Genomic DNA, 12288 nt, shown 5'->3' on the forward strand with positions numbered 1-12288 from the left:
TGCTCTCCAACATCGGAAACGTATCCCTGTCACACATAAGCAGTTAACAAGCCGACGGAAAAGGGCAGTAAAAACAACTGAAAGCAATCGTGCCTCGACTTCTTTGCAGTCCTCTCTGTGCTCTTTAAAGTCACTTTGGGTTTTGGGGTTGTCACAGTAGTGAAGGACAAAAGTTGCTATTTAAAACTTTTCCTAAATGTTGTTAATAGAAATCTGACTCCTCTAAATAATTACCTCAAATCTCTGCGCATTCTTTTGATGGGATGAGAGGAATGACTGAAGACGTCTCTTTCAGGTTAACAGAGTTTATTAACCCTATGAACCAATAATAGAAGTTACAGAGTCTCTGGGTTCAACACTACGTGTCCCTGACGACAGACAGATACCTGGTCAGTTCATGAAGTCTGAGCCCCGACTATCTTTCCCTGAACCCTTTTATACATGAGACAGAGAATATCTAACCAAATAATGCATTTGAGAATGTGCGGTTTCCTTCCTCCGATTGGGCAGCTTTCCAAATTATGCGCCTCCTTGGTTCCGCTTCTCTCATTGGTGCATCATACTCCTGAATCCTTTCTCCAATCTGTAGGGGAAGACACTTCCTACCTGTTTCTTATCACAACCTGACATCTCGTCTAGTAACCAATTCTTTTTAAGGAGAAGACAATTTAGGTAATTAAGAATCAAGGCTCACTCAGCCTATATAAAAGTGGGTGAGTGATTAACTATTCAGGGCCATAAACTAAACCTCTGTTTGATTTGGTGAGTGATTCAGTTTAAAGGGCCACATCAAACACACGTTGGAATGTGCACTCACTTCTGCAAGCCCTCTTCACAGAATACCTTTAACCTCTGAACTAAAACCTCAAACTATTAGATTAAAACACATATAATAACTGATATAATATAAATGTGAGCAACAATCATTCATACAATGGATATCTAATCATTCCTTTGTATTTGGTGATCAAACCTTTATTCAACAATACATTATTGCAGTAAACACTTTGATTATAAGCAGAAAAAGGCCTAATATTCTATCAGTAGCCACGACTAATTCTGAGGCGATCACGTAGCCAGCTTCAGGAATGGTCTGGAGAGCAGATAATACACTGATTAAGGCTGAGTTCTCCTCATCTCCTCTGTTGGGGAACTTTTGCATAAGCACATTATTTGAAGTCCGTGCCTAATTACGCATCGTGAAATGACAGTCGGGAAAACCTTATAAAAGCCACAGAGCATTAAATGTCAAGTTCATTAAAAAACTGCAGCCAGGATTTGAGTCATTGTGTAATAACTGAGTTTCTCTTATTGGATGCCCAAAGTTAGATTTAATGATGATTGAAGAACTTCTAATTATAGATCTCTGTCGCTGATTTGAACATTTTTAGCATTGAAATCAAAAGCCCTTCTTAACTTGCTTTGCTTCACTTATTGACATTTAATCAAACAAAGTGGCTCCTGGCAGGACACGAAACCTGCAATGAATTATTCATCGTGGTTAACATCATTAAGGGCGGTACCAGGGTGACTCAAAATACCGCAGAGGTTTCAAAATGGACGGGCAGATGAGGGTTTTTTTTTTTTGGTTTGTTTATAGGTTTCAGTTTGGGAAAGTTGAATCCCCCCGTGGGCTCCCTGCGTCTGACTCAGAGAGAGGTGAATGAGTGAGGAGGGATGAATAATGCAGGTCAGGATGCTATTGTTTGGAGCTCAGGGCGAAGCACAGGAGACTTTGTGAAATATTGATTGGCCACTTTAAAGTTGTTGTGTGAATGCTGACCAACCTTGTGAGGCGTGGATTGAGTTTTTCTTTGTCTTTTCTGGATCGTGAGAGTTTAGAGGTCCCCGTGACAACAAAGACACACTTCAGGTCAGATGTATAATACTCCATACTTCTCAAACGGGCAAGACACCAGAAAGGTTACAGGATACAGCTTAAAGAAAATGGATATTGTTGAGCATCAGTGCAAATACCTAATAAGCATTCTAGATAACCCACCATTCTCAAGATATATCATAAACATTGATGTCTGAAGTTTTTTTTTCTTCATTTTTTTTAAGTTTAAATACCTTCCTCCAAGTCGGAAAACACAATTTGCTTGCCACCATTTACATACAGCCAAAGAAACTATGGGCTCAAGAAGTGCCTATAGTTCCAAAGCCTAAAGTTCCTGATCTGGATCGCCGCCATCTTGTTTAAAAAATTAATGGTTTTACATTATAAATGTACAAATATTGACAGGGAATAAGGAGGAGAACTGGGCTCACAAACTAAAACATATCTATATAATGCAAAATTCAACCGCTGCATAAAGTCAGTTAACTCACAAAGTTTTTCTTTATGTTTTCTTTTAGACTCTTACTCTTTATGCTCTTTAGGAATTGACGATACTATTAGAGCCCGACCGATTCATCAGCCGGATGATAATATTAGCCCAACTTGTTTAAGTTAGTCTATCTCTACAGATCGAGCATAGATCAAAGGAAAATATCGCCCGATTTATCAGTATCGGATTTTCCGCAAAATTGGCTCCAAAAAACCCACATCAGCCTGAATCTTACACTGCAGCAAGATCAGACTCAAAGCACCTGGAAAAGAGACACTTGAGTGAATTGCACCTCTCAGCCTGGACACAGTTGGCTTTTTGCCTTGCCTGAGCAGTTATGAGAGACAAAACAGCGGCCATCTTGCAGTCTTAGAGATGGATTTGCCTCTCTGTGGGATCCTCTCTTAAGGGTTAGCACAGTAGCCCAGAAAACCCCAGGAGCAGCCAGAGAGGATGGTAACAAAAAAAAAAAAAAGAGAGGAAATGTTGGTATGGAAATGACACATGGCAGGGCAGTAGAGGAGGGAAATGCAAGGACAGAAAGAGATGGTGGAACTACAGGACAGTGAAGGTGAAGCGAGGAGAATGGACAGCGGTGCTATAATTATAGGACACCAGAACCTGGCTGTCTCTTCTGCTCCTCTTTTAGCATGACTGTACACGAATCTGCTCCACCTCTGCATTTCTTCTCCTCCTGACATTTTTTTTTGTGCACACAAAATCCTTTTTCCGTCCTCCAACCTGCGAAATGGTGCAGCAATTAATACATTTTTGACTCTTAACAAGCTTAGAGAGACGGATAACACAGGCGAGTTAGCCGTCTACTTTCCTCATCTTCGCTCGTGTCTGCCAATTTCCTCCCGCTCTGTCCCCGGCAAATCAGGAAAAAAGATCTATCCCCTAAAAACACACACTCACAATTAACATTCCAGTACACGCTGCTGAGTTCACTGCCGGTTTCAAAGGGGAAGTGTCTGCTTTTGCTTTTCTTCTGCGGGGGAAACTTCATGACATTTTCATTGTCCCACAGCCAGCCCACAGCTATAGCCTCCTGTTTATAAAGCCCGAGGAAACTGCAGAAAAATGTGCAGTAAAAATGTGAGTTTGTGAGATTGCATTTAATACATACAAGGTTTTGTTTTTTTGTTGGGTTTTTTTACAACAGGAAGTCTGAAAGAAAGCAGCAGAGATGCCAATACTCCATACACTCTAGGCGTATTAACTTTTCATTGCTCGGTTACATGTCGTCTGTTCTCTCCCCGTTTTCGTTGATTTTCTTTCCATCCAATTTCTCTTCTTCTCAAAGTGTCCACTTTCTCTGTGAAGAGGAGTAAAAGATCCCTCATGAATTACTTAAGCCATAGACGCTTGTCATCCACAATCAAGCCTTTAAGTTATGGAACGTCTAACTTTACAGAGCTTCTTTTTTTTTCTCCCCCCTTCTGGGATTTGAGTTCTTATACGACGCTCGGCTTTTATTTTTAGAAACGATAATGGCAAGTCTAAAGAGTCTGTCGACCAAACGTATCTCCAGGGACGCACTCTCTGCAGACAGTCGGATGAACATTTCATACGTATATAATTCATTATCTTTGCGGGAATGGTTGTCAATGAGTCACACTCATTGGGGGAATCTGCAGGACATGTTTGAGGTTCAGAGAAGGCAGGACTGGCAGGAAGTAAATCCAATACATTGATTTTGCAGTTATATACTGCTCTTTCAGACATTTATGGTGGATTCCTCTCTTTGTTTACTCACATTCTAGTTTAAAATAAGAAGCATTTTTTACCGAAGAAAGTATTCAAAACTGGCAGATGATACAGAGGCTTTGTTGGCAGGTCAACCTTCAGGCTTCTATATGACAAGGAGGCCGCCAAACAGGCTAGTCATTGGCTCTGGCTCAAGAGGAGAGACACTACTCAAGTCTGCTTAAAGTCCCCTCAGAAGAGATACTTTTCAACAGGACTTAGTTACTTTTCCAGCATCTTAGACTATAAAGAGCATTACAAGAACGCTGCTGTATTATTCATCCCATTTATGCATTAAAAGCTAAAGTTGTATGATCAATGTTGGGGGAAAAAAATCCAGTTCAAATTCTCCATGTCCTCAGCGGGTGGAAATATCCACTGTGTGGTTTTGAGCAGGGTGTGTCGGCCCACATCTGTGGGTCTCGATAGGTCTGCATCAGTCTCCGGAGCTTTCCACTCTCCTGAAGGCGTGCAACTGTCTTATTGTTTTCACAGTGACAAGGTAAGGGTGTTGGCAGGGGGGGGTGCTCATCTGGTCGGAGTTGTAGACATCTGACTGCAATCTGTGTCCAACGACTTTCCCTAAGTCCTCAGTTTGCTCTGTCATTCTGTATCTCTTTAAAGTACTAACAATGAATAAGAGCCTTCTTTGTGGACTCCCACAGAGTCTGCAATTTCATTTGAATTTCTATTTTTCCATGACTTCAAGCTTTTACTTAACCAAATTATACATCTTGAGAAAAACCCAGTGTTAGATCAAATTACAGAGGCAGTTTCTCTACTCTTTGAGACAGACAGCTACTGTGAAACAGTCTCCTTACATGGAAAGATTAACATTTTTTACCCTTCGATGACAGTGGTGTGGGGATTCAAAACGTTCTAAGGCGTGTGCTAAATTTCATGCTAGATGTATGGTGGGGTCAGGTTTTTTCTAATATTCAAATAGTGATAGCTGGCCGATAATGTAGGCCGATATTAGCATATCACGTGGCTATCGTATGGGCTTATTTCGTCTCTGATATGTGTCAATATAATGATTTTTATTCAATTTAAGTTTTTATTATTCATTATTGTGTCGTTTTTTTGTACAGTCATTGATTTCAAATGAGTGTTTTATATATGCATTTGAGGGATTAATTCAATAATTATGGGGTTTTTTTAGGATGTAAAGAAACTCTAAGAAACATATCAAAGATATCAACGCCAATATATCGATATCAGAATGTGTTCTCTCTTGAGAAACTTGACTTAACCTTGACCTAAATCCACAGGAAAGTATGTAATCTGCATTCATGAGTTCTAAATGTAAGAGACAGAGAGCTGCCAAAAAAGTGCCATCTGAAATCAAGTGATATTCCCCACATATTTGAGAATTGAGATGTTTTGACAGGGGCTGACTTCAGGAAAGTTGGAGCACATGAAGCCTGTTTGGCTGTCGACTTGCCAGAGAGCGGCATACGGTGGCCGTATAATAAGCAAAAATAGCTTTACCCTGAAGTTAACCTGTCATTTTGTTCCACAGAAAATCTTGCATGACACCCGAGCTGTGGGACCACATGCCTCAGAGCAGCTAAGGACCTTGGTGTTTTTCTGGTTAGTACAACAAACAGATCCGAATACCATTCATTGAAGCTGTGTCTTAACTTCAAACTGGCCACGTTTGTCTGATGGCGTGAACACATGCAGACATGTTTCTGTGTCTTTTCATCTGCATCAGCAGCTTATCGTTTGTTGTTCAGGAGCTGCATGCTTGCAGTAAGTTTGGCTGCATCTGTCAGAGTAACTTCCACATCAGGGGCAACAGCACAAAATATAAGCTCATTAAAATCAACACTTGCTGGAGGATTTTCTGCAAACTTTTTGCTGGAACTAATTTTAGGACAGGTTTGCATAATTTGCCCTTTGAATGACCCAACAGGCGTTTTTAAACAGAATTTTTGAAACATTTTTAAGAGTTCAGCCGCTCGAAGTTGACGCCTAAGAGAAGCTGGTTCGGATAAAGTTGATTGTGGACCTCTTCAGTTTGGTGATGGAGTTAAAGAACATCAAACCATTTAAAGTTAAAAGCTGTTTTTTATACAGATATGAATTGATCTACAGCAAAGAACCGGTGTAATGGTTAAGGAGAGGCTATTTTTTAGCTAACCAGGCTCTTGTCACCTGACTGAAAAGATGCTGGGCACCCGATTCTCCAGGTGGCTGTTTTGTTGCTGCTAGCGCTCAGATACAAAACGCTAGGTGGACACATTGTCATTAATAGAAATTTCTATGTATGTAAACAATCCAAACAGCATTTCCAATACCTCTAGTAGTTTGGTCATGGAGCTAGTTAGAAAAATGCCAAAGCTTTGGGATTGGGTAGAATGAGTTCAAATCTGATCAAGTTCGCAAGCCTCCTTCCATCGCTGCAACACCTGATCGTTTGCTGTTTGCCTGACAAACTGATGGGCGTCCACAATGGCTGTGTGGGGTGCAGTAAGGTCTTTTAGCATTCAATCAATATCTTACATATAACTCACAGCAGCCAATGACCAATAGGTTTACACTAATTACTTCCCCATCTGTTCTAAAATGATGAGCATTATAGAAGGTTTATTGGCTTATACAATATGAATACATGTCAGAAGTTATAGGGACTCCAAACATGCATGCTTGGTCCTCCAATTGCACTCATGTTTCAATTAACAAGCTGTGGTTCATTTGAAATTGTCGCTAGCACAAATGTAAACGAACCAAACATACGTTTTAAACGCACAAAGCTTGAACAGAAACATTTTGGTTCCAAAAGAATTCATCACCTCGTAAATTTGCCAGGTGAGTTGAAACAAACCATCCAACTTGACTGCAGGGAACAATCCCAACAAGCTAACGAATGCAACATAACTGTTGTACACCCGCTGAGTGATACTTTTCAAGATTTGCTTTCACCAGATGCAAAGAAGAACGACGAAAAGCGTGGAAAAAGTGTTTAAGATTTCATGCGGCAGCTTTTGAGAGCTTTTCATTCCTTCTCAAAGCTTGGGTTTCTTCCCTCGATTCATCTGACAGACCTTAATGCTTCCCTAAGAGCCAAAGGCGGCATTGTTCAGACGTCCTGCTTGGTAAAAGTACAAAAATGGACTTCTACAGATGTAGAAATACAGTACGAAGAATCAGAGGGTATGAAATATACATGAAGGGAAGTGGATGCTGTGGTTGGCCTTTTTATTCCAAAAGCTCTCAACATGATCTCAATGGGGAATTTAGAGGCTGATACCAGAGCAAATATAGAAGAGCTATTTTGTGCCATGGGATAACAGAACACCTTTAGCGAAGTAACAAAGGGCTGACTGTTGAGTGCAGCAGAAGAAAGAAGAAACATTATGGCTGTTACATCCAGTCTGTTCTTTCCACCGACTCTTCGTTGAAAAAAAGACTCTTTGGGTAAGGACTACAGAATGCCATTTTTCTGCCCCTCATTTTTCATTTCTTTTAATGTGCGGCTTAACCTCAAGGGTCAAGTAGATGGTCATATGTTCAAGCCAACAGCCACTGACCGAGCTGCCCTATTTGATACATTGATATTGAGAACATGTTGGTCAAATCAGTGTGGAAGTCGAAAGGGTCAAATCCAATACAAATACTCGATCTGCAAATGTACTTTCCCCCCAAGTGAAATCACTGAAACAATACGAATATAAACCCCTCAAAGGTTTGTCAATGAGCTTAAACAAAGAATCCAAATGAAGTGGACACACATACCACTTCCTCATGCATTGCAACATCCCACACATACGGGGAATACCAGCCTGTTTGTGAAGCAGTGTGCTAAAAGCAGGTGAGGAATTGCATTATTCAAGACATGCAATGGGAAACAGATGTTGGGATACTAGGAGGTTAGGAGACAAATAATCCCTTCCAACATGTCTCACATGTCAACGCTCAATCACATGTGCAGGGGAATGAACTCAACCAAGACGAGGATAAGCTGTAACGCTACAAGAACAAACTACATGACCACAAATGAAATACATTTGGTTAATAGATAATGCATGCACGCAATCATTGTCTGTGTGTAAATCTGTACGGATGTTTGACCTTACAACCTTTCTCGTTGTCACCGCGGGCAACAATCCTCCAGACTGTGACCTTCTACCAGTGACTTCGAGTCTACTGTATCCTCAAACCACCCTCGCAGCGAGTATGAGTGTCATTGAGGAGAAGGGATTGCTAACCTGGATTACGCTGGATAAATGAGCAGCCCAGATGTTTCACCCTTGCTGCTCTATCAGCTCTTCCTCCCTGCACTCTATCTCGAAAGCCTGATGATTGTTGTTACTGCAGATTAGTGTGCATTTCCAAGGTCAGATTGGGCCAACTCAAAAGTCCCTATTTTCACAACATTTTTTTTGTCCTTGTTACTGGTCAAACTCATGGTCTTATTAACAATAATAATGATAATAATGATAATAATAATAATAATAATCACTTTATTTATATAGCACATTTAAAACAAATTGTTTACAAAGTGCTTTACACAAAAAACAAATACAAATTCATCAGCATTTAGAGAAGGAACAGAGGTAAACTGATGGACCAAACTAAAATAAAAGGCTCAAATAAAAGTGAAATAATAAAAGGAGTAGGAATTATAAACTACTAAGAGCAGTAAATACAGGAAGGGAGAGACTGAAAGGCTAAAAACATATACGAGGAGATAGATAAAAAAAAGCAATTAAATTAATGAGGAAAAGGAGAGATAATTCATTACAGTTTGATGTTGCCCAGGTTTGCAATGGATTAATCCGCAATGTGCATTCACATTTTGACAACTGTAGTATAACACAATAAAACTGATCAAATTAACAAATATTTGACTGGTAAATAAATCTAGTTAAATATGCAATAAAATAAGCCGATACCCATAGTCACTGGATAAGCAAATATTGGCTGATATTTTCGGCAGGCCAATTAATCAGTCGGGTTTTGATTCCGGGTTCAACCTCTGTGTTATTAAAGCACTGCCCTTAAAAATGAATCTTCCCATTCGCTGGATTGGATTAATACATCTATATAGTTTGACATACATAGTTCTTTGTCTGTTAAATTTCTTCTGTACGGTTCTCCTTTAGTCTGAGTCGTGCTTCTTGCTCATTAACCTCATTACACTTTGAACTGTCCTTTGGGACCCCTGAGCCATCTATGAGCCAAAGAACAACCTGCTAATAACCCTCCCTTTTTGGAGAGAAATCCCAAGGAGGGACCTCCATTTTGGATGCCACAGCATCAGTGAAACGGTGACATTTGAGAAGGATAAGTAGACTCCCCGAGGACCATCAGCCACAATCTGACACACCGGCAGAGATCATGCTGCAGTGTCATGGAATCAAACACATTAGCTTGTGATCGTGATTACTGTCAAAATGAAGATTCAGTTTTGCAGCCTTCATGTGCTTCCTCCTGCATACTAATAAATTCCTAAAAGATAAGTTTGGCTTCAAAGCCTTTTGCCGAGTTCTTTCTTGTCCTGTTTACTTTGGACTGAAAGTTTATGAATAATCACAGGAGACAAAGGCCAGATTTGACGTTTCTAAATGCTAATCAAGGTAGGAGCTTAGGGCTGGTTGTGCTGAGCCAGTCAAATGAGGAAAAAGGGGAAATAAAGAGCGACGAAGAGCAGAGGAGTCACCCATTTTATTAATTGTGTTGGTTCTCGCAGATGCCCTTTGGAAAAGTCAGTGGACTTAATTAAATTACCGCGCACGCTCAGAGGAGGAGGAAGCAATACAGAAATGACCCTTTAAAAGAGAACCATGCCAGCTTTCAATCCTTTATCTACTGATGGTGAGCACCAACGGGATGCTCAAAGATCTTAAAGGCCCTGAGAGTCCTTCATTGATATATCTGGATTTATAATAAAAGTCTTTTAAAAAGAGCAATACTGAAGTAATAAGCGGCTTGCATTTGCAGACCAAGAGGTTATCTAAGCTTCAAAATGTGACACACCGAGCATCAGTTCGATGCAAAAAAAGACAAAGATGTGTGGTTCCAAAAATAAATGAGCAACATCTAATTAGGTTTTAAGTACAAAACTAGCTAACAAACATTTCATATCTAATGACTCTCACAGAAAACAATCCTGCAAACTCTCACAAAGCATCACAAATATATAATAACACAAAGTTACCAAAAGTAATTCAGCTTCTTTCAAGTTGTTTCACAAAGGTTTTCAAAACATGATCTCCTGGCTGAAAATGTAAATCCATCCATTGCCACCAATGTTTACTCTGTGCAAACTTAATTAGCCAATATAAAAATATCAGTGACAGGACAGCATCTAGAAAGGATGCCTTAAGGCTTATCAACGGTGTAATATTCTTACGTCATATTCGGGGCACTGACCTACAGTTGCTGCCATTTTTGACTTCCAGGAAGAAGCTGGCTTTAAACAGCGCGGTGCATGTTGAACAAACACAGATGATTCTGGCAATATTGCCCATGCTGTCAGCCCTGCCGCTCTCCTGTATATTGCCCTTCAAACCCTCCGGGCCCCATGATGTAAAGGCATTCTTTTTCCAGGTCAGCTCGCCTGTTTGCCTCTCACAGCTGAGTCTTTCTGCCTGCATGTGCGCACAGCACATATAGGATAATTATGCAGCGTCCACGGGTCAACAGAGTCTGGCAGCAGAAGCTGGCACGAAGGAGTAAAGCGGTCATGACATGGTTGCCCTTCCCCCTGCACATGTTTTAAAGGCCTGAGGCATCGCCCGAGGTTATGAAGGCTTATGCAAAGGGACAGATGCATACCAAGTAATATGGCAAGACTGAGCACGGAGAGGCAGAACGGAAATGCCAGTTCCCGTTGTGGCACGACGTTGAAGTGCTGCTTGGGAAGTAATGTGCAATTCTCCTCATGTGCAGCGCAACATGGGGAGAGAGCGGCAATCACCAAAGCATGGAGAAGTCACGACCACTCTTTGAATTACCAAGCACGATAAAATTCTCTGTTAAGGCAATAAGAAAAATGCTAAATCGAAATCTGAATTTATGAAATTTAAAAGCAATCAAAGCAAACCAGCATGGAAGTTAATAAAGAGCGACTGTGGGACCCTGAAGCAAGAGTTCTGAGGGTGAAACTATCTATCGTCACACAGTAGTTGTGTTTTTTGTGTTGGAACATGTCGAAAACAAGATTCATCTCAAAGGGTTATTCTACAAATCACTTAGCAGACGCTTTAATCCAAAGCCACATACGTCAGTCCCTGTGGACATTACTACTCTGTGCTTTGCAACAACCCTAAACTATGTAAACCTGCTAATATATAAATTAACCCCTCATTTAAAAAACTGAAGCTGACAGGGGAGTTGGCTTGTTTAAATGGTTTTCTCATGGTCCAACTGCCTCGTTAGAAGAAATTATGTAAAACACCTCCCGTCTTTGTTTCCACAATTCTTCCCCCCAAAAAAACTAAAAGATATTAGCAAACATTTAATTTCCCCTCTGACTTCCTTTGTTGCGGCGGGCAGCCTCCGAGCCATGACACTCGGATGGCTCTGCAGTCAGCCGTGCACTGACTGACTCTTCAAATAGATAATGACTTTTGTTGTAATTGGTTGAGCTGTTACAGTATATGAGGTATTTATGACATTGCAGGGCATAATGCAACCCCACTATACTTTACTGTAAATATAAATGGCAATGACACATTTGGATCTATTTTTGTCATTCCCAGAAGGAAAACAGTGAATATATAGTACGTCTTTTGCTGTAAGGAAGGCACATGGAACTATCGCTATCATAAAATAATTCCTTAAAAGTTCAGGGAGATGAGAATACCCTCAGAGTTACTACTCATGGGACTATTGCCACTTGTTACTGACATGTTCTGCCGTTCCTCTCTCCAACACCTTTGGCCCAAAATGTTTAAATGGACTTTTTCCACAAAGGAGAGCCATAATGATGGTAAGTATGACCTGTACAAGAGCGTATGTCACCTCTGAGTTCAAGACATGTGCTTTTATGGGTCTTCTTCTGCTGTACAGATGGGCTAAGTGGGTCAACAGACGGTGGATGTGTGTCAGTGATTCCCTTCCGGTACAGAGTTGACCTCCTCCTAGCTTGTTTGGGATTCGCAGTAACACAAATATACATGCTGATGCTCGCTTAAAAGCAGCATTGGCCTGTTTGTTTCATGTTCAAACTGTATACAGTACACAGCTGGAATCTCTG

The sequence above is a fragment of the Symphodus melops genome (assembly GCF_947650265.1).
Source record: "Symphodus melops genome assembly, chromosome: 23".
NCBI classification, from domain to species: Eukaryota; Metazoa; Chordata; class Actinopteri; order Labriformes; family Labridae; genus Symphodus; species Symphodus melops.